Source organism: Nilaparvata lugens, chromosome 1 (assembly GCF_014356525.2).
Source record: "Nilaparvata lugens isolate BPH chromosome 1, ASM1435652v1, whole genome shotgun sequence".
Taxonomy (NCBI): domain Eukaryota; kingdom Metazoa; phylum Arthropoda; class Insecta; order Hemiptera; family Delphacidae; genus Nilaparvata; species Nilaparvata lugens.
In genome coordinates this window covers 27,536,803-27,560,872 of record NC_052504.1, presented here as the reverse complement: position 1 = coordinate 27,560,872, position 24,070 = coordinate 27,536,803, and the positions used below count along the sequence as shown (strand labels likewise).

Here is a 24,070-nt window from a genome sequence, read left to right as displayed (position 1 = left end):
CTATACATTTTTACATCAATCCAACGCCCGTAACAGTAAATTATTTTGCATTAGTGAATGTAGTTGAACACTGGCATGGCGATAGTTACAAAGTTTCTATTAATCACAAGTAGACAACGCAGCTGCTCTAGGCAATTGATCAGATGATGATAAAATTCGAATAATATCAATTCGACTACTTCTTATAATGATATAAAGGCCCTGATCAAACGCTTTTCAGAAAAGGTTCCCGACCAGTTTTACTATACCACCTTACAGTCAACCACCCAGAGAAAGGGAGAACTCCTGAAGAATTTTCTGATCGACTCCGAGCAATATGATTGTTATGTAATTGACTTTTTTATCATCATAATATACATCTTATTGTATTATACTTTCTTTATCATCATACATTTACATTTAAGTTTTCTTTTCTCTATAATTTGTCGATTGGTATTTCAAATTTCTTTGTATTTTCAATCAATTGCTGTATTTGAAGCAAAATGGATTTCTGATCTGTTGCTTCCTCATATTCCTCTTTCTGATAAATAAATGAACTTAGGGTATAATCACACTACAAGCAAGATTGCTGGCACGTTTCATGCTACAATAATGTTATAATGAACTAAAACTGGAGCACGAAAAACTTGCTCATAGTGTTACAATACCATGGAATAGTGTGGTACCGGTATTCATTCTTATTTTTTACTGAATTCTCATGAGTCCAAGTTCATTGGAATAAGCCTCTCTCTGATAAAGTACAAGTAATAGAATGTGAGGTGAGTCTAGTTTGTTCCAAACCAGAATTTCATAAATAACTCTAAAGTTGATGATGAATTAGGCTAATAAGTTAAATTAAAATTGATGACTTGATAAATTTTCGTTGACCTCTGCTCTGATATTGCACTTTCTACTTTGAAAAATTCATGTTGTACTATTTCTTAAATACTTTAAAGCTTTACATCACAGCATATTCCTACTATTAAACTACTATTTTATTTTTTTTATATATGACACATAACAGAAAACACTTTAAAGTTTGTAATATAAATTAAAACAGGAGACACAAGACATAAATAGATTGAAAACACTTAAAAACTTACATTATAAACGGAAATTTTCGGGAACTGAGTTCCCTCCATTTATAACGGAAATTTTCGGGAACTAAGTTCCCTCCATTTATAATGTAAGTTTTCAAGTGTTTTCAATCTATTTATGTCTTGTGTCTCCTGTTTTAATTTATATATATTTCTGTTTTTGCAGAGGGTGCACACACAGCCGCCTCTAAAAGAAAGATCTGCTGCTGTGGATACAGTAAATGGTGACGTAAAAATGCAGGAGCAATCTGGACCTTCTACTGTGGATGCTTCCATGAAAGATCTTCTACATGACCATACATATGAAATTAATGGTGAAGATGAACTTTCAAAATGTGAGTATATACTCAACAGGAAGGTGGAAAGTATTAAAAAATACAAAGCTAGGCTAGACAATAACAATGCAAAAATAAATGTTAGGGATAGAAAAAATAAATCCATGTCACACATGATAGAAGAGTTAAAGGAGAAGGTAAAGATTAGCAAGGGGTTTGAGAGTGTACTCGAGAATAAATTTTCTGATATCTTCATTGAGTTAACTGCTCTAGCAAAAAGTGGAAGAAATGCTGGATGTAGTAGCAATATCAAAAGATTTGCTCTCACCATGTATTTCCATTCTCCTGCAAGCTACAAATTTGTCAGGGACTGTTTTTATAACTGTTTGCCACATCCAAGCTTCAGTACAGAGGCATTTGCTCTTATCAAGCAAATGACTGATGATAAAGATTATCAAATACATGCCTGCCTCATAATGGATGAGATGTCAATAAAAAGATACCTCATATGGGATGATGGGAAGGAGACTCTGGGATATGTCGACATGGGTCATATTTATTGTGAAGGGAGAGAGAAAGGGCTTGAGGCCAGGGAGGCACTTGTTTCGATGGTTGTTGCCTTGAATGCCTCATGGAAAATACCAATAGGGTATTTTATGGTGAATGGCATCAGCAGCAAGGACAAATGCACCATTATTCACCAGAGTTTGGCATTGCTGCATGATGTCAATGTAAATATTGTTTCTGTAACATTTGATGGATTATCCAGTAACTTGAGTATGACACGAGAATTAGGATGTAGTTTTGATATAGATAGTTTTAATTCATTTTTTCAGCACCATCTGACAAAAAAAAATGTATATATAGTTCTAGATGTATGTCATGAATTGAAATTAGCTCGCAATGCTCTGGATGATATGAGTGTTTTAATAGACAGAGATGGAAACATGATAAGATGGTTTTTTTCTCAATTATTACAACTCCAAGAAACTGAGGGGTTGGCGCTTGCAAATAAATTGAGAAAAAGCACATTTTGCATCACTCACAAAAAAATCTGGTGTGGCGCACTCACACAACTTCCTTGCCGTTATGAAAATTGATCACGTGACGCTAGTGTCCCACGCATCTCAAGTCTACTATTCAAAGATTTGAGCCAGCTGGTGACAGGGCAATAACGCTGGAGACACACGAGGTCTGCTATCTCTTCATAGTGAATCATTTAATAGAATCAATAGTTGCCAACATTTTGCAATTGGATAATCACATTTTCTCGAATTTCGAGCTTATTTTTAATTTTAGGAGAAGATGTTACTGAACATTAATTGTAGAGATTCTCATGCTCAATCTTTTCCACTCGAAATTTTTTGTTTTAATTGTTTCTGAAGCCTGATAATTGGGAATCTAAAATTTAACTTTGCATAGATGGGGCGGAGCTCCTGAAATTTTTACAGCTTTGGGACTTGTGGCAGTTGATAGCGCTTATCGATTACTACTTTAGGTATAACTTTAATCAAAATCGTTGGAGCCGTTTTCGAGAAAATCGTTTTGACAACATTTTCGCCATTTTAGCCGCCATCTTGAATCGCATTTGATCGAAATTGTTTGTGTCGGATCCTTATATAGTAAGGACCTTACGTTCTAAATTTCAAGTCATTCCGTTAATTGGGAGATGAGATATCGTGTACACAGACGCACATACACACACACACACACACACACACACACACACACACACACACACACACACACACACACACAAATACAGACCAATACCCAAAAACCACTTATTTTTTTTTCGGAAAGCAATACTTTCCTTACCTTTGGTAATAGGGCAAGGAAAGTAAAATTAAAGTGAAGTTGGCTGTCCAGCTGTTGAGTGCATAAGTTGCAAAAGCACTTGAAGTTTTAGAGCAAGATCTAAAACATCCTCAATTTGTTCGCTGTTTGGCAACGAGCAAATTTTGTAGCATCGTTAATAGGCTCTTTGACATAGGAAATTCAATGCATTCTATTGCCAAAGTATTCAATTGTATCATTTGTATGGGAGTTTTGTTCTCTGGCTATTCCTCCTCAGTAGCTCAGTTCTCAGTACTTTTCAATAAACAGAAAGGACAATGGGGGTATTTTTTGTCATCCCTCACAAAGTGTCATAAGTAGGCTATTTGTAGGGTATCTGAAAAAATCTGAGGTTTGTAAGCTGCCAAAAAATAAAAAATGATTCAATGGTTAACCATATTCTGACACATTGTCAATTTGAAAATTTGTTTGTTGAGCTCAACAGCCACATTTATGAGAATGAATTTTCTAACAACCATGCTGTATTATTGACGAAGAAAATCATTGAATTGTATTTGAGACTAAAAATGTTCCGTAAAGCCAGATTGGAAAACGACAAAAGAAGTGTTTCCATACTACACAAATTGAACATATGTGTTTTGTTCAGGAATGAATAAATATTGAATGAAAAGACTAGAAATTGTCATAACCTGTTTTGGCTGTTACACCATTATTTATATATGGTGAACTCAAGAGTTCTCATGGAGTTTACAAACTCTGGAGTCTACCAGAAATTGATAATGGTGTGACAATCAAAACCGGTAACTTGACATTTTCATAAAATAATCTACATTTGTGGCAATTTATAGTCTTTTTATTCAAGATTGAACACATTTTGTTCAATTTGTTCCAATCTTGGTGTTCTATCTATAATTAATGCTTAAGAGTGGGTGGTGGTGGAGGGCAAACTGCCGAATGGAAAAATCAAGCCCCATAAGAGCAATGTAATTTTTACCAATCTCTTGGAGCATATAGAGCCTCTATTTATAGACAGAATTTCACGTTTTTTATGTCATTGGAGAGAGAATTACATTCTTCAGGGGTGTGACTTTTTACTTTTTCGATTTATAGTTTATTTTAATAGTTATTGTATAATTAATTAGCTATAAAAGTATTGAACTCTAATTATTGAAATAAACTATAAAATCACTACCGCCCACCCTTAAACTCATTTTCGCGATGTAAATCACAAAACATCTAATGCAAAATATTCAAATGTATCGTAAAATAATATGAACATATAAAGTGTAAAGTATTCTTGAATGTATTGTAAAATAATGTGAATATATCAAGTGTAAAGTATTCTTAAATGTATTGTAAATGTGAATATATCAAGTGAATATTGCTTGTGAATGTGTGATTTCTAAGTACATAATATACCATTTATCATAAATAATTGTAGCAAACTTTTTTCAAATTCCCTACTCCAGTCTAGCCTATTCCAGTTCGATGTAACAGAATGATACGTAATCAAATGTTTCTTGATTTGAATTGGAAAATTTTTAATTTTGTTTTAAAGCAGCACAATTTTGAGCTGATAAATCATTATGGTCTTCAATATCTTGATGCAAATCCTACAGTCATGCGAATTCATTGCTTTCCTTGATTGTGTCTGCTGTCTTCTTCATGGAAAAATAATAGTCCTCATGTTATAGTGTGAAATATTAAATATACCGTTAGTTGAGAATTACCCTATACTATGAAAATATTATAGTTGTATGAAACTTAAAGCCTGCTTACAGACTGATGAATTGTACTTATTCTGTATCGAGCATCATGCATTTTGTAACCATAATAATGTATTGTTGAATATTCAACAAATTTCAAAACATGAAGTTCGATACTCAATAGGCCTAAAATACGTCAGCGTGAAAGCCGGCTTAGAGAGAATACGAAGAGTATCATTGTCGCTTGACCTATTAAAAATGAATTAGATGATGATATTATTATTCAATACTAACACTATAATTATTTTGTTAATAGTAGGTATGGTAGACCTACCTACTCTTTAAATTACATTTAGGCCGCTGTTGTAAATAATAGGTAGGCACTGTAGTAAATCGGTTCTGGTGCTGTCATCATAAATGCAGTACCGATATGTAGAATAAACGACTGAGGAAATTAACTCTACAAAGTTCATTTTGTAGGCTATGTATCTATTATACGATCATTGAAACTGAAACAAACCCAGGATTGTGAGGTAGGTACCTCTAGTTCAAAAAACTACCAATCAAATAAAGGCTGTAACTTGAAACAATAAGGTGTACGATTTATCAATAACTTTATAATAATAGTAAAAATTACTGTAATTACAAGTTTTGAAGCATTATCGCGGTGAATTTGATATAAAATATATTATTATGGTTTTGTGTGATTAAACAGTCAGTTTACGTTATCCCATTTCTTCCAAAACGGATTTTGAATTAGCCGCCTGGAAGCTCCCTGAATATGTCGACGATGCTGTCTTTCAATTTGCGGAGTTCAGGCCTGTACAGCAGTATAGGGATGGTAGGGGCTTGAGTTCATTTGATGTGGTTGGAGATGCTAAAACGATTGCGTTAGACCTATTGAGTGATATTATGTTTTGTTCATAGTTTATTGAGGCTAATAAATATATTTTGAAATGAATCAAATAGAGGTTGAAGAATTTCTTGCCACTTCTTCATCTGATGATAAGTATTTAGAACAATTTGTTGATAGTGATCGTGATCCAACCTACAATAACTCTGACAGTGACTCAAGTGACAGTATTTTCGAAAAAAAAAACTCAGTGTACTTCAAAACGAAGGCGTTTGAATGAATCCACTTCTTCGTCTGATGAAAGTGACAGAAATTCAAGTAACATAAATGACCAAAATGCTCCTATCCCAGATGTGATAGATAATGATGGTGCTCATGCTCCTGATTTCAACATAATGTGGTCTGATGTGGAAGGAAATCTGGCTGAATTCATATTTGATGATGTTTGTGGGGTAACCAATGAATTCCTAGACTCATGCAATCCCTAAGTTGATCCAGCTAACATTGTTCTTCAGCTAATCGATGATGATCTGCTAAATTTTATTGTTGAAGAAACGAACAGGAAAGCAGACCAGGAAATAGTCCATGGTATGACAACTGAAACATTAGGCCCTTCAGCCAGACTTACGTTATGGAACGATATTGATGTGTGTGATTTGAAAAAGTTTCTTGGAGTAATTTATTTGGATGGGACTGGATAAGAAACCAGAAATTTCCAATTACTGGTCTAAAAATGTTTTGTAATCGAATAAAATTTCACAACCTATGTCTATAAATAAGTTTGAGCTAATTCTAAGTTTGCTGTATTTCAGCTAATGATGACAGAGATGGAAATGATAAGTTGTATAAAATAAGAAAATTAGTTGATAGGTTGAATTAAAATTTTCAAAAATAAATGCTTTTTATTTTCAGCAGATGTCTGTATAGATGAGAACATGGTCCCTTTTCGTGGACGCTTGCATTTTCGGCAATATGTGCCAGGGAAAAGATTCAAATATTGTGTCAAATTATATAAAGTGTGTGCAGCTGGGGGGTAAACCTGGAATTTGAAGGTTTTTGCAGGGAAAGAAATGTCAGCTAGGGATGTAACTTCAAACACAGTGATGGAGCTCATGACTCCACTGTTTGACACTCATAGAACCTTATTCACAGACGATTTCTACACAATTGTAGATTTAGCTTGTAGGTTACTTGAGAAAAAGACTCACCTTGTAGGCACTTTGCGCTCTAGGAGAAAGCACAACCCATCAACTGTAATAGGGAAAAAACTGAAAGAAGGGGAGATGTGTGCTTTGCAAAGCAACAATAAAATAATTGTAGGAAAGTGGCATGATAAGAAGGATGTTTTATTTCTCACCACGAAACATGTTCCAGAACTGGTCGAGGTTTAAACAAGAAGAAGTCCTGTCATGAAACCAAATGTAGACTAATAATTGATTATAACGCAGCAAAAACTTTTATTGATTTGTCAGAGCAAATCAAAAGCTATTCAAGTCCCGTGAGGAAAAGCATAAAATGGTACAGGAAGGTGGCAATTGAGCTGCTATGCAACACAGCCATGGTAAATGCACATTTCCTGTATCATAAGATTTCAGGCAAAATAATAGGCATTATTGCATTTAGGGAGTTTGTAGCTCAAAACTTGCTTAAGATAAATTATTGCTCTCTTCAAGCAGTGCAGCCTGCCAGTAGGCCTAATCATAAACTAATAGAAACGGAGAGAGGTCGTTGCAATATATCCTACAATAACCTAACAAAAAAATTTAGTCGACAACATGCTATCAAAAAAAGTAAACAAGTGGCACTGAAATGTAGTAGCTGCGTTGCCACATACATGTGCAAGTCATGTTTCTTTACTATTCATAAATCACAATTATCACAATAGACTATATCATGAACTGTAAAAATGGCATAATTATATCGATATTGTAATGATAATTCCACATTTGAAATCAATTTATGTAGAGCAACTAGGCTATTTTGTTATTATATGTTTCTGTAGGTAATAATTAAATGAAATAATAAGCATTCTTATCATAGAGTTCTTAATGTCTTTCCTAATAATGCAACTTATTTATTCAGTAGTGGTAAAATGATGATATTCCAGTTTATTTGAGTGTGTAATCATATACAGAGTGGGTGAAAAGTCCGAGAACGGCTTAATATCTCATACATAAAGGTAATTTCATGGTGGGTGTGATTGGGGATCCCTCTCAAATTGAAAATACTACTCTACTATGACTTCAAAAATCTGGTCCGCCATCTTGGATCCACCATATTGAATGCAACTTTATTTTTTTAAATGGGAAGGTTGTCATGCAATACATGATTTCGATACAAGATTTCAATAAAAAATGAATGGTGAAAACCGCACATCAATATCTCAAACCGTTCAGAAGATATTCACATTATTAATCAATACCACTTATCTATTTCATTTATGATATGCATGATATTGATTAATTATGTGAATATCTTCTGAACGGTTTGAGATATTGATATGCGGTTTTCGCCATTCTTTTTTTCTTAAAATTTCGTATCGAAATCATGTATCGCATGACCACCTTCCTATTTAAAAAAAAAAGTTGCATTCAATATGCTGCCCTCTAAGCTAAAAGGCTGTAACTGCAAATTTTCACATTTTGAGCTAATAGCATATCTGTATGTTTTGAAAGTCGAGGAATCCAAAAATGCAAGCGAAAACACCGTATCTTTAATAGTTTTTGAGATATAATTTATTCTAAAAAAACATAAAAATCAAATTTTGAACATTTAATGTTCCATCTAATATTTCTATGTTCCTGGGAATAACTTGAGTCGCCCATTTTCAAAACTTGTTATGTCCAAAAAATAAAGGATTTTTTTTTGCATTTTCTGTTAGTTGGTAGTAATGGGAAGACATTGATGAGGTTCTACTGTTCTAAAAGACGTTATAATAAAAGCTTTATTTACATTCATTAATTGAACAAAAGCCTCTCTTTATGAGGTAATTTTGGTTGGCAAAAATTTTCGAATATTTACAGATTTACAATTTGTATTTAAATTTGTCTCGTAATCATTGTCTGGCTTCTTCTAGATTGCTATAATAATTTATAACTTTTCCACTATTTTACTCCAAAGTTGCCTGTCTCGTGCAGTGGTTGCCCAAGCATCTCCTACTCTCTGGCACAGCTCGTCCCTCCATCGTATTGGTGGCCGTCCTCTGCTCCTGCTCCTGTCTTGTGGCACCCATTCAGTGCAAATTCTGGTCCAGCGGTCTTTATCCATTCTCGCGACGTGGCCTGCCCATTTCCACTTCAATACGTGAGCCTCTTTCTGAAGATACTTTACGCGCATTCTTCCTAGTATTTCAGTGTTTCTTGTGCGTTGGTTCAGACGAATATGGAGAATATACTACTAGCATTTTTGTTTGAGTAGTTTCTAGTTTCTTGTCCAAGTACTCGGTGAGTGCCCATGTTTGCGCTCCATATAATATCGCAGGATATATGCACATGGTCAATGCTTTAGCTTTAAGAGTGTTGGAATAGTCACCCTTAAATATTCTTCTCAATGACCAATACTTCTTCCATGACTTATCAATCCTGTGCTTGACTTCTTTGGATGCTCTGTTTGTGAAAGACAATATTTGGCCTAAATATTCGTAATCCTCCACATAATCAATGTTGCCACAGTTTACTTCAATCCTAGTTTTTTCGGAATTTGTCATTAACCTCGTTTTCTGAGCGTTTAGGTGTAAGCCCATCACTTCACTAGCGTCAATCAGTTCCATGAGCATTCCCTTCATTTCCTCAGCGCTCTCTGACACCAACATTACGTCATCCGCAAATCTTAGATTTGACAGTTTTCTTCCATTGATTCGGAGTCCCTTTTCCTCCCAGTTTAATCTGCGGAATATGTACTCTAAGCAGGAATTGAAGATGAGTGGAGAGAGTGGGCAGCCTTGCTTCAGTCCTTTTTCGATTTTTATGTCTTTTCCTCGTCTCTCCAGCTCTACATAGTTTACTGTATTTTCATATAAACTCTTGATTACTTCTATGTAGTTTATGTCGATGCCAGACTCCTCTAGGGCATCCCACATCCTGCTGTGATTGAGACTATCAAACACCTTATGGAAATCCACAAGACCTAGGTAGAGTGGTATGTTGTATTCGATGGCTTTCTCTATGATCTGATTTGCAGTTTGGAGATGGTCAGTTGTGGAGTATCCTGGTCTGAATCCTGCTTGCTCGGTGGGGTGGTTTTCGTATATTTTATTCAACAATCTGTTCTTTATTATTGAAGCGAATAGCTTATAAATTACTGAGGGGAGAGTGATTTGTCTATCGTCAGTTAAGATGCAAAGCCTCGTATCCCACTATTTTGCCAAAATCAAGAAACTTTGTCAACAGCTTGGATTTCCATCCAATTGTATCCCACAACCCAAAATTAAATAAGTTATTCAACAAAAACAAAATCACCTATCCCACTCAATAAATTGCAATTTCTTGTAAGCCATCCTATGTGGCTTACATGGTCTTGCAAGGCTTGATTGAAAACTTGTATCCCACATTTCTGAATCGAATGGTGGGTTAACATCTTTTCACATCTTTTAAAAAGCAAGATTATCCTTGCTTTCTTCAAGAATACAATTATTTTATCTATTTTTATTAAAGGTTTCTTTGGATATAATTATAAAGCTCTGTATTTCTTGTGTGTGATCTCTTGTTTTTCAATAATTAGATAGGCATAACTTAAGAACTTACATCAATCATTATAAATTCAACACTTTGCTTACTGTGTGTTTTTCAGAATGCGAGAACATTGACTTAGAAAGTGATTGCAACATTTCCTTGAATGAAGGAGTTGAAGCTGAAGTAGATCTGCCAGTAATTCAACTTGCGCCTACTCAACATGAGGACTTGATGAAATCAGAAGGTAAAAGTTATAAAAATGCTGTTTGAAGCAATGATTATAATTATTGTTTTCCTTTTTGGATTTGCTTAACCAATTCCCTCAAACACAGATTTCCAAGGGAGTCTACAAATGGGATATTATTACAATTATTTTTATATATATATTTTTTTTGAGGATGATTCCCGTATGAGTCTGAGACTTGTCAAGGGGGATGATGAGGGTGAGTGATGAATGTATAGCCTACCTATAGTTTTAGGTAAGCTCCAAACCGTCGGGAAGTCATTGAAAAGTTGATGTTACTGCAGTCAGATAGCAAGCAGCAATAATTACTTATCTGTTATTGTATTAATATTATCAGACTATCACTTACTTGAATCATTTTTGTTTTTAGATTTTGAAGCATTTGATAGAATTATTCAGTCAATAAAGATTCTTTCAAGTACTTTTAATACATGAATATCTGATTTTATTTCACTATGAAATATAATTTGCATAGGCCTAATCCCTTTCCATCATTTTTCAGATTTTGAAAGCAGAGAGGGTGAAGCAGATATTCCATATGAGACTTTTCTGAATGAAATAATTCAAAATGTGGATCAAAATGTTGAAATTCTCAATTGTGATGAATTTGAAGATTTGAGAGATGGCCAGAATGTTGAACTTGGATCTACACAAGTTGACTGTTCAATGGAAACACATGGTGAGTTATTTAATGCTTCTATCAAGATGATTGCGTAGAGTTCTATCACAGTCTACCAAATACAGTCATTATACTGTACTTATTAGACTGTTGTCTGATTATCTAATCTATACTAATCATATTTTTTTATTTCATTATTCCCTTTTTCATCTAAATTTCTTGGAATCTATTAAATGAATTGCAAGTCTATACATTATGAAATTTCAAAATAAATCAATGTTGGTGAGGAGGGAATTGATTGAACCCACGATTTTACCTTCACAATGAGATTATCAACTGGATTTCATCTATCCCATTGCAATGCAACAGTGCCCTGTTTGTATTCAAATAGAGGTACTAATGTATTGATGGTACTGTTAAAAAAAAATTATATCCACCATATAAATATCACTCATTCTTTTCAGATTTTGAAAGCAGGCCTGTTGAAGCTGAATTGCAGTGTGATACTTCTCCAAATGAAGACACCGAAAATGTTGATACAAATTCTGCAAACTTCAGTTCTGATGAATATGGAGACTTGGAAGAGGGCCGAAAGAGGAAGAAGAATTCATGCCCTGACAGTTGGAAGAGACAGAAAAATAAAAAATTGCGGATGCATGTAGAAGAGTACATAGGTTTCCGTAAAGAAAAGGATTCTGGAAAAATCATTCAAGATGTCACCCGGAGAAGTGGTTTGAGAAAGTGTGATGAAGTGTCAGAAGAAGTACGATAGACTCTATTTAATAAATTCTGGAAACATTTCAATTGGGATCAACGAAAAGTTTTTGTCACCAATAATGTAATTCGTTGTGATCCAAAAAGACGGTACACTAAATCCACAGATTCCAGGAGAGGGTGCACTTTCTTGTATCACATTGTTGTTGACAATGCCAGAGTACCTATATGTAAGAAACTTTTCTTAAGTACTCTTGGACTTGGAGAGTTCCAGGTATTATCATGGTGTAAGGCTAATACTATTGGCATGCCAACATCTAAGGATGTTATGAATGAAACTAGACCCAAAAGGTCAGAACCTTTACAGGAAAAGGAATTTCTCTTGAAATTCTTTGATGATTTAGCAAAACTTCCTTTGCACTACTGCAGAAGAGACTCAAATAAGCACTATCTTGATCAAACAATACCTTCTATTACACATCTATACAACATTTACGTGGATAAATGCAAAAATGTGACCAAGCAACCATTATCAAGAAGAACCTTTGATGACGTCTTCCATGGGAAAAATCTTTCTATCATGTCACCTAAAAAAGATAAATGTGATATTTGCTGTAAATTTGAAGTTGGAAATCTCGATGAAAGGGCATACGAAGAGCATAGAGAAAAGAAGGAAAGAGCTAGAGAGGAGAAGACTTCCGACAAGAAAGCTGCGTCAGAAGGTAAATGTACACTTCTTATGATGGACTTACAATCAGTTAAGGTGTGCCCAAGTCTTCAAGCCAGTGCTGTATATTATAGGACAAAGCTCTGCTGTCATAATTTCACAGTGATGAATGTTGTGAGTAAGCATGTGATGTGCTACTGGTTTAGTGAAGTGGACACTGACTTGACAGCATCTTCTTTCGCGAGCTGTCTCACAGATTATATTGACAAATATTGTGAGAATGAAAAGGAGAAGGTAATTGTATTTAGCGATGGATGCACTTACCAAAATCGGAATACTGTTATGGCAAACGCGCTTCTCAGCTTGTCAGTAAGAAAGAAGATAATAATAGATCAAAAATATCTCGAAAAAGGTCACACTCAGATGGAGTGTGACTCTGTGCACAGCTCTATTGGAAGAAAATTGAAATTGAGTAGAGAAATCTATTTACCTAGTGACTATGTCTCAGTCACTAAGGATGCTAGACGTTCTCCTTCTCCATACAACGTCGAGTGGATGGAGTATGATTCATTCAAGAATTATGCTGACAGAAAGCTCCAAGTTTTTGCTAGTATTCGCCCTGGGAGCTCTAATGTGGTCACCGATTTACGAGGTCTCAGATACCTTCCCACAAATGATGTTTTCTACAAACTAAATTTTGATGAAGAATGGAAAATCTTGCCTCAGAGAAAACTCAAACAATCTCCTACATTTGAATGGCCACAATTAAATGATAAAAAAAGGAAAATCAGTTTTCAAAAATGGAAGCATTTACAAGAACTGAAAATTGTTATCCCATCACATTGCCACAGTTACTATAGAACATGAATAGAATTTATTCAAGGAATTCTAAGTTATTCATTTATTTCGTATGTCATGTAATAAAGGTATTTGATAGGAATTGAATACCAAATTAAAAATAGTGAATTGTCAGTAGGTACTAGGCTATAACCAATGAATGAAATTATTCAGACTGGTTTCTCCCCTCATTTATCCACAAAAATAAAATCTAGCTTTTTTATAATGTACTTGATTATGAATTTCTACTTTTTTCTTACAGTGTTTTCTTATTTTAGTGTCCTAAACTTCGAGAATTTAAATTTATTTATTTTCTTAAGAATCTAAGTTATTCATTTATTTTGTATGTCATGTAATAGTATTCAATAGGAATTTAATACCAAATTTAAAATAGTAAATTGTAATTAGATACTAGGCTATAACCAATGATGAAATTATTCAGACTGGTTTCTCTCTTTGTTTATTCATAAAAATTCAATTAAGCTTTTTTATAATGTTCTTGGATATGAATTTCTACTCTTATCTTGTAGTGTTTTCTCATTCTAGTGTTCTAAACTTCAAGAATTTCAATTTGTATTTTACATTCAGTTTGAACTAGGGAATTTGAATTCTATTTCAATCAAATCAATACATGTGCTTGTTCTTTTCAATTAAATGTATTCTAAAACATTATTTTTTGTATTCATTTCTCTTGAAAACTGAATTGTTATTCCATTAAGATTTCAAGTCTAGTAGAATAAAGGGTTGCAAAACATTGTAAGCCACACTATAGTGCCAAATCCTGAATAGCAGTTTCATGTAACCCACATAAAAAATTTAAATTTACTTTTATAGATGAAATGACTGCCTGAATTATTAAGAAACTTGAAAATAGTAAAACACAAGCAAAAACTTTGAAAAATATGAAAAGTAAATGAATTGTATAGTTATTATTGATTCCTGGAAAATAAATGATACTTGTGGTTTACGAGAGTTTGCATCTTAAGTGACGCTATAGTTTTTTATATCCAGTCTTGATCCTTTTTTGAACAATATAATTACTTTATTTTTTCTCCATGCTGAAGGTATTGATTTTTCGCGCAGGATTTTGTTGAATAACAATTTAAGGGGTTGCAGGAGTTTTTCTATTCCTATTATCAATGATTCTCTTGTTATTCCTTCCTCGCCAGGTGCTTTTCCTTTCTTTTGGCTTTTTATAGCATTTATTATTTCTGCCTCTATTATCTCCAAATCTTCAGAATCACTGCCGTTTGTTTGTTGATTTTCAATCACTTGTTGGATTTCATGTGTGGTGAACCTCTTATATAATTCTTTATAGAACTCTGAGACATGATCTATGATTTGATTTCTTGCCGTTGTGATCCCATCATCAGTATTTAATTTAGCGATCCATTTTGTTTTTGTAGTACTCAGTTCTTGATTCATCTTTTTAGTTGACCCAGTCGTCGACATGACTGAATTTATTACATCCTCTTCAAAATCCTTTATCTCTCTTCTGATTCTTCTTCTTATTTGTTTTCTAAGATTTCTGTGCTCTTCCTTTTCCTCTTCTGTCTTTGATACAATCCTGTTCAACCTCTCGCGTTCTTCAATCAATTCCATTGTTTCAGATGAGATTCTTTTGCTTCTTCTTTCTCTATTCTGCGCTCTTTTAGATTTGTTGGAAGCTATTCCAATAGATTGTACGATACAGTTATATATTTCCTCAATACTTCTATTTTGGGATATGTTTTGTTTTCTAAACTCTTCAGTTAAATTTTCAACATATCTCTCATAATATGTCTGATCCAATCTTGTGATTTTCTGTTTAATAAAGAACCTTCTCCTATGTAATTTTAGTTCACTCATCAGCAATCTGTGGTCGGAGTTTTATTTGAATGTTTCAATCACTCTTAGGTTTCGGACAGGGCTATTATTCTGCTCCACCATGAAATAGTCAAGCTCGTACAGACCTCCAGAAGGGGATTTCCATGTCCATTTCTCTTCTATGTTCCCGCTAAAGAGCGTGTTCACTACTATAAGATTCTTACTCTGAGCAAAGTCCAACATCATCTCCCCTCTCTCGTTTCCGATGCTAGCTTCTCCATTACTATTTCTCGCTACCTGTGCATTGAAATCTCCCATGAGGATAAGTCTTTCTCCTGTTTTCTTCTGGATTATTGCCTCTTCTATTGACTCATAAAAATTGTTTATTTCTTCTTCGGTACTGTCAGATGTGGGTGTGTGAACTTGTAAAATCATGAGCTTGTTGTTTCCAATTGATATTTTGATGTATGCAATTCTATCCGAAACAGGTTTAAACTCAGTAATGCCTTTAATAATATTTTTGTTGACAAAGAAGCCAGCTCCTCTATTTCCTCTTGTGGCTGCTGAGTGACAGAATACATGCCCACTATTTCGCTCCCCTATTTCTTCATAGCTTCTTCTGATCTCCACTAAGCCTAACACATCCCATTCAATTTCATTCATTGCTTGTTCAAGCTCCATAATTTTCTCTTCCCCTAGAACTGACCTCGCGTTGTATGTGCCAATGTGTATAACTTTATATTTTGTATTTGAGCTGTTCCTTTCGTATTTCTGAATAAATTTGGTCCTATTTTACCTCTGTATCTGCTATGTGGTATTTTTTCGGTCTTTTGACTTTCCTCCTTGTTTTCCACCGGTTTCTCAACAAAGTTTTTTTCTTGAGTTGAGGGTCTCTGTTCACTCACTTTTCTCCCTTCATCATGCACCTCGCTGGGCTTGGTGAGGTAACTCTCTATGCTTCTATTCCCTTCCACTTTTCTCCCTTTCTTTCCAGTTTGCTTTCCATGGAATTTCTTGTTTTCCTCTTCTAGTATCCTTGGAGACAACTCCTCACTTCCAGCCCGCTTAGCTGTCTTGACCTATTGTTTATCCAGGTCTTCAAGTGAATACAATTTTCCGTCGATTTTCAGCTTATCTTAGGTCATGGAAACTCTTTTTCCCTCGCTTTTCAACTTTATCAGGTGCGCGAAAAGTTCTTTCCTTACAGCTCTAGTTTCTTGAGAGTAATCCTCCTTGATTTGAACATTTTTGAATTGACTTGCACCTTGAAGTTTTACCTTTTCTCTTAGTACAAGAATTTTCATCGGCATCGAATTGAATCTTACTAACACTGGAGCATTTCCTCTATTCTTGTTTGTTTTCCATAGATCTTTGATACAGCTACAATTCATTTCAAGGACCAAGAACTTTAGTAGATTCATGATTTCTTTATTCATTTCAAAAAAGTTTTTGCTTTGTACACCATAAACAAGTAGATTAAACTTCCGTTCTCTCTCCTCAGCAATCTTAACATTTTCTACAACGTTCTTTTTTATGGTGAGAATCTCTGACTTGATTCCATTAATTTCTTCTTCAAAACGACTGTTCATTGTTTCCACTTTGCTGTCTAAAGAGTCAAGCTTCTGTAATTTATCAAGAATTTTGTCCAACTTTTCCTCAATTTGTGACATGATGTAGAGTGATTAAGTATTAGTGTGAAATTTGGAATACTGCGACCGGTATTTGAAATAATATACTAACTCTTTCAATATTAATTGGGTCAGTTTGATAATATATTTGTTTGAAGGCTAATCATATTAAACAGCCCGACTGATATAATCAGTTTTTTCTGAAAACGTTTCGTAGGTCATGAACTATATCAGTGTTTACAGGTGGATGTAGATAAGTGTGGGTTTGTGATGTAGCTTGTCTCTCTCTCTCTCTCTCTCTCTCTCTCTCTCTCTCTCTCTATGCCTTTATCTTCCTCTCTTTGTTGTTACTCTGTTATATCTCTAGTATTTCCCTGTCATAGAGTATCAGGTAATTTTTTGTATCAATGGTTGCTGCCTGAAGTTCAAAGTCCACTTTGCGAGTCTGCCAGTGTTGGAGTCCTCTACTTCGGTTTCTACTTCCTAACCTAGAACTAAACTTTAATGTTCGAATAACCACAGTTTATTTATGCTGGAAATTTACACAAAGTGATTTGGTAGCTTGACACCATATGATCTCAAAATGTTGAATTTGTTCACTAGAAGTCACTATTATGTTTATAAACCTATCCAATTTGTAATTTCACTTGAGCACAATCACGCTAATGTTTTACCACTGCAGTCACGGCTGCCAACCTTTCTAAAAGACGTTATTTCCCACTTGAATGAGTGCCTGCTTGAAAAGTGGCAACTGTTCCAAAATCCGCCTAGTCCACTATGGTTACTGTTCCAGAGTCAATCATGTCCTCCGTTTATTCACTGTATCAAAACCAGTTATGTCCAATAACATTTCCTATTTCATTTGTGGCATCAGTTCCTTTCTGCGTTATGTCCACAAGACTCAAGTTTGCAGGTTGAATGAGAAAATTATCTATTCTTATACATCAATAAGATTAGAAAATACTGTTTGTTCAAGTGAATAAACTTGGGGAATATAATTGGCATATTATTGGTATGCCTGTATTTACAATAGACAGCCATCCAGTTCTTTATTGCTGCTTGTTGCAGACTTCATTCTGATCACGTTTTTCACTGCCGTACTACTGTGCACTTTTTGATTAATTATTGTTATTCTTCACATCTTTCAAGATTCTTTAATAAATGGAGAGTGATGAGGGAGATGTTATCGAGTTTGCACAACCAGGGAAAGCCAGGAAACGAAAGCAGCATAGAGAAAAAAGGGCTAAAAACAGAGCCAAAAAAATGAGGTTAGTAGCCTACACAGCTATTCTTCTAATAATAAATTCCCTTCATACTTTACTTCCTCTTTTTCATGATACTTGAAATATTTGATACCATATTTTATTCTCAAATACTAAGAAATTTTGTACTGTTTTGAATTGTTTCAGATACTCATCAAAGAGCTTTCCACCATTGCCAAACTGCAGACACAAAGCTGGAACATTCAAGTGTAATGAACTTGATATGCAAGATATACAACGAATGAATCAGAAGTTTTATTCAAATCCAGACAGACACGTTCAAAATGAATTCATCCTCAAGTTTGTAACTATTGAGTCTCCACATCGCAAGAGGAGCAGAAAAAACATGCAGGAAAAACAAATAACTACCAGGTATTTCCTCAACAAGCAGCGGAATAATATAGCTACAAGAGTCCAGGTATGTAAAAAAAACATTCATGGAAACATTAGTCATTAGTCGAGATCGCATACAAAATCTATGCAAAAAGTTTTTTGATCTGGGAACCACGCCAGTAGATAAAAGAGGAGGGGACACCAGATCAAATGCTTTCAAAGATAAAAGATCATCTGTTAGAGCTTTCATAAAATCATTGCATCCTGTTGAAAAGCATTATTGTCGCAGTAGATATATTGAAAGATTTTATCTGAGTAGTGACTTATCCATTGCTAAATTATGCCACATTTACAACAACAAGAGTGACAATGAGTTGAAAGTAAAGTATGAGTTTTTCACACAGTTTTTGAACAAGACTTCAACATAGGGTTTGGTTCTCCTGCAACAGATGTTTGTTCTTTTTGTATCATGCATAAAGAAAAATTGAGTTAGTCAATAAATGAGGAGGAGAAAACTACATTGAATGCTAAACTTACTGTGCACAAGGCCAAGTCATTTTATGACTATTTTCATAATCCTATCGATGGGGTCAAAATTATATCTTTTGATTGCCAAAAAAATCTCATTCTACCCAAGTTGCCTGATCAGTCTTCCTATTATCTCAGACAAATGTATCTTTACAATTTCACAATGTGTGAAGGACTGTCAAAATACATTTTGTTACATTTGGCTGGGAAGTGAGTTTGCAAATGGCTCTTGTCAGATAGCTTCAGCAATTTATCACCGGCTTTGTACAACCAACTTGGAAAATGTCAACTCAATCAAGCTTGTTGTTGATGGATGCGGGGGGAAAAATAAGAATTTGATAGTTGTAGGGATGCTTTGCACATGACTAACCAAGATTGCTCCACCACAAGTGAAAAAAATTATTCTCTTGTTCCCGATCATAGGCCATTCATACATTCCCCCAGATAGAATTTTTGGTAGGATTGAGAGAGAAATTGGATCCAAATCATCTATTGTTCAACCCTCCGAGTATGAAGAAATATTCAAGAATATTGGAACTGTCTACAAGTTGGGATCAGACATTGATGTATGTGACTAGAAAAAAGCTGTGGTGGGCATTCCAAAGCATGGAGAAATGCCAGCAGTGCCAGGTACTGTGAAAGCTCCTGGAAACTGGCATTTCCAGTTCATGCCAAGCAAACAAATTATTATGACAAGGCACTCTATTATGACAATAACTCTATTATTAAAGTTCAAGGTGAGACTGGTTACAACTTGAATGTAGGTGTTCCTGAGACTATTTGCAGGAAAGGAAAATCTTGGGCCGAAATTGCACCACAAATAATGAGGAAAGGCATGATTTTAGAAACTGAGAAATTGAATGACTTGAAGGCTCTCCTCGAGAAACACTACAGGACTGATTGGAAAAAGGATCCAAAACTTGAATTCTACAAAGAGCTTCTCATCAATCAAGATGTTTTGCATGGAATCAATGTCCAAGAAGATTTAACTGAAGATTATGATTTGGGTGAATTACCTGTGGATGAAGAAAGGCATGATTTTAGAAACTGAGAAATTGAATGACTTGAAGGCTCTCCTCGAGAAACACTACGGGACTGATTGGAAAAAGGATCCAAAACTTGAATTCTACAAAGAGCTTTTCATCAATCAAGATGTTTTGCATGGAATCAATGTCCAAGAAGATTTAACTGAAGATTATGATTTGGGTGAATTACCTGTGGATGAAGAAAATGTTTTGGGACTGTAACACAATGAACCTCTGAAAACTATTTCTTTTTCAAATTTTGATATTATTACTTCATACTACATTTTGGTTTCAATACATTTTTATGATTGAAGTTTTAAATCTTTGGACACGAGGAAATAAACTCATATTACTCTAAAGAAATATTTTGTAGCTCATTATTTTGGTACCTGATCTGCTTTTCAAAAAAAAAAAAAAAAAACGATTCCTAAACTTGTTATGTCCAAATTACAATTCCAAAATCCATCAAGTCTAACTTATTTCTTTAAAAAACCAAAAAACTATTGACACTTGATTTTTTATAGTGACACTGGAAAATAATATAATTTTTTGCTATTTTTTAACAATTTGTTTCAATTTATTACCTTTATTAGAAAATTAATTATTCTTTTTTGTTGTTCTTGAAAAATTTGAGTTTTTGGACATGATGGCTTCTGGAAATGGACGACTCACTTATAACCTACAATGAGATATCAAATACAAACAAATCAAGTTAGGTTGTAGACCGTCTGTGGTGTGTAACATAGGATGTGTATCTTTGGAAGAAGATACCTTTCGATGCTAGCAAAACTAGTGTAATAATATTTATTGAATAAAATAAGTAAACATAAGGCTTTTTACATAGAAATACTAATAATTAGAATAATCTTATAATATAGGAATGTGATAATGTATAAAGCTGGCCACTGACGAGCGTTCCAACAAGCCAAATGGCACGGTAGCATGCCATTGGAACGACGTGAATGGTGAATCGCACTCGTATTTTGGTGGAGCGACAAGGCTCGATGGAATTCCAACCGGTTGAAAATCCATCGCGCCACGCCAAACCTACGTCACTCCAACTCCTCGTGAATGGGGAATCTCGATGGCATGCTGGAACGACGGAACGACCGTGAATGTGGAAACCTGTGGGTTGTCCCGTCTCAGTGCGTGTCAGACCGTTGACTTGGAAGGATAGATTGCTGTTTTGCTCTTGTTTTGATTGTTGTTTTGTTCTTGTGTTGTCATGAGTTCGAACCGGGATTTTGTAATCTCTGTGATCGAGATGTACAGGGATCATACCTGTTTGTGGAAAATAACAGACCCTGGTTACCATGACAAGGTAAAAGGGAACGCTGCTCTGGAGATGATCCTTGAATTTTTTAAAACTGTTGATCCCACAGCTACAAAAGATGTAGTTACTAAGAAGCTCAACTCGATTAGAGGCTCATTTCGGAAGGAAATGAATATGGTTAGTTGTTATTATCAAGTATTTCTGTGTTTTATCGTTTGTATCTCTGTAACTAGAGTCACTACTAGAGTTGTTGGTTAGGCCTATTAGCATTTTATAATTACAAAATTACCCAATAGTTTTAATGAATATACAAAATGTTAATATTGTTGGTTAGGCCTATTAGCATCTTATAATTACAAAATTACCCATTATACAAAAGCATTATGTGAAATACAAATCTATATAAATATCTACATTATTGAAAGAATTTTATTGATTTTCGTATTCAACATATCTACCCCTGAATACTTATTTTTCTAGGCATATTGGGTATGAAATTGTTATGGTTGTAGGCCATAGCTGAATGGACAGAGTGATTCAATGGCGTGAGTCATGATGGAGTGAATCATTGGTTGGTGCATCAAAGAGTAATTGTCATAATTTACGAGTTCTTATTGCTGACATCCTTTCGATTGTTTGTCAGCGCAGTAATATCTATTTATGAGTACTATTTATGAATAAATTTAGTGTTAGCCAGTCATTTTAGACATTAGAACCCATAACAAAATGAAAGCTCTTAAACTGTAGAAGTGTCTAATTATAAAATTATAAAATTACTACAATACAGGTTCGAGCATCTCAGAGGTCAGGTACTGGAGCTGATGACGTTCACATACCAAAACTGTGGTACTTCGACAGATTACAATTCCTGGAGGACCAAGAATTTCCAAGGCCATCCAACACCATTGCATCTGTACTAGATGACATGCCTTTTGGATATGACGAGGTAAGAATGAATACAGATTAACAGTGTCATTTTCACAAGTGTATTTTCAAACTCACAATAAAGAGACAAGTAAGATGCTATATAAAAGAGCACAATGCAGTCATGTTTCACCTACACCCCGACAAGTTCATCTTGCCAGTCGACTGCTCCCTCACCGTTAAAGTATTGTAAGCACATTTCCCTCACTAACTTTGCTTGGCTGGTTACATTTCGACTTGTATTACATTGGTTACTACTTGGTTACATTTCGACTTGTGACAGGTATGATGCACAATTTCTGCGAAGAAAATTGTGAAGTATGCAGCAATAGACAGTCTGTATTTGAAAATGCGTCTCTCGGCAGTTAAAGTCTTGACATTGAATGGTTTCATGAAGTCAGGTCGAAGAGAAAAAGCCTCATCACCAACAAATAATGACCCATTCACTGGTTCTGGAGGAGGAGTATTCAATTTCCAGAGATCAGGTCATTATAAAACTCTGTATTTTTGATAGCCCCTCCATCTGAAATCCTACCATTAGTTCTGACCTCACACCAAATAAACTCATAATCGGCATTGGCACATGCCATCAACACCACACTATGAAAATGCTTATAATTCCAGAAGAAAGAACCACTTCCATGTGGGGGTGAAATTCTTATATGCTTCCCGTCAACAGCACCGAGGCAATGTGGAAAATTCCATTTTTCCTCGAATCCCTCTGCTACAGCCTTCCAGCTTTGTTGGCTATCTGGGGTTTGAAAGAAAAGAATTATTTTCATTATTAGCAGTAAATACATTGATAGTTTTATTAATTAGGTATGTGCATAAAATTACAATAACATTGGTATTATATCATTTCAGACTGATGTTGATGATCCAGCAGAAACCCAATCTCAGACCTCATCATCATCTTCACGGCCACAAACACCTGTAAGCAATAATTTTAAAAGACCACGTACAAAAGCTGATCAAGTTCTCGACAAAATTTCAAAACATATGGATGGACCAACCACCAGAGAAACGCCTTCCGAAAGAAAAATTTGCATCATTTGGAGAACATGTTGTGGAAAAACTGCGCTACATGCCTCCCGAAATGGTACCAATTTGCCAAAAACTCATCTCTGACTGCATATTTCAGGGAGATATGAAAACCTAAACATAACATCACGTATTGTTACCGACTACGTCAACGTCATGTCACAGCCTATTTCTTCTGATCCATCACTCAGAGGTGAACCCACCCAACTGCTACACAATGCATTTTATGATGCTATGAACTCCGTCAATGATAATGACTGAATGTATGATGAATTAGACTTGAGTTTGTTTGTTGTTTCTGAAGTGTAATAAAATTTTTCTTTTTTTCTTAAATTGTGTTTTTTTTCTATTGTTAAAAATCTACTTCTATAACAATAGTTTTGATTATAGGTAGGTTAGCATTCTAACCCTTTATATGGCAATCAAAATTTATTTACTAACAGGCGTTTTTGGGCTTGGAATTTTTTGTAGGGAATTTCCTCTGTATAGAAATTGTACAATAATTTCATGGTATTATATTGGCACTACTGCGTCGGCAAGCACGTACGGTATGGCAGTTTTGCCTCTGGTTTAGAAGCATACATGATTTTTGTGAGTTGCTCCAGCGTTCATCATGTCATGGACTGATAGGTAAGCCTAATATAAACTCATGAATATTATTTATTGAAGTTATACACTGAATATTGTAAGTATAGGGTTCCTAAAATATGCTTATTTGCGTTTCACATGGAAATTACTGTTTTTTATCTATCAATACTAAGGTTAAATATTGATGTCCACATATGTCGACGG

The 24,070-nt window shown here is 34.7% G+C and overlaps 1 protein-coding gene across 2 annotated transcripts in view; it reads right to left on the bottom strand.

Moving 5' to 3' along the window:
- The window catches only part of LOC111059011 (pre-mRNA-splicing factor syf2), an 81,631-nt gene that overhangs the window by 10,071 nt on the left and 47,490 nt on the right, over positions 1-24,070 (bottom strand). Inside the window, exon 5 of one of the 2 annotated variants that reach the window (XM_039424086.1) lies at positions 22,286-22,995. The exons of the other annotated variant lie outside the window; for it this stretch is intronic. The gene's annotated coding sequence lies outside the window, so the exon portion shown is untranslated. Of the gene's footprint in view, positions 1-22,285; positions 22,996-24,070 lie in introns of those variants that run through there. 2 annotated transcript variants of the gene reach the window in all.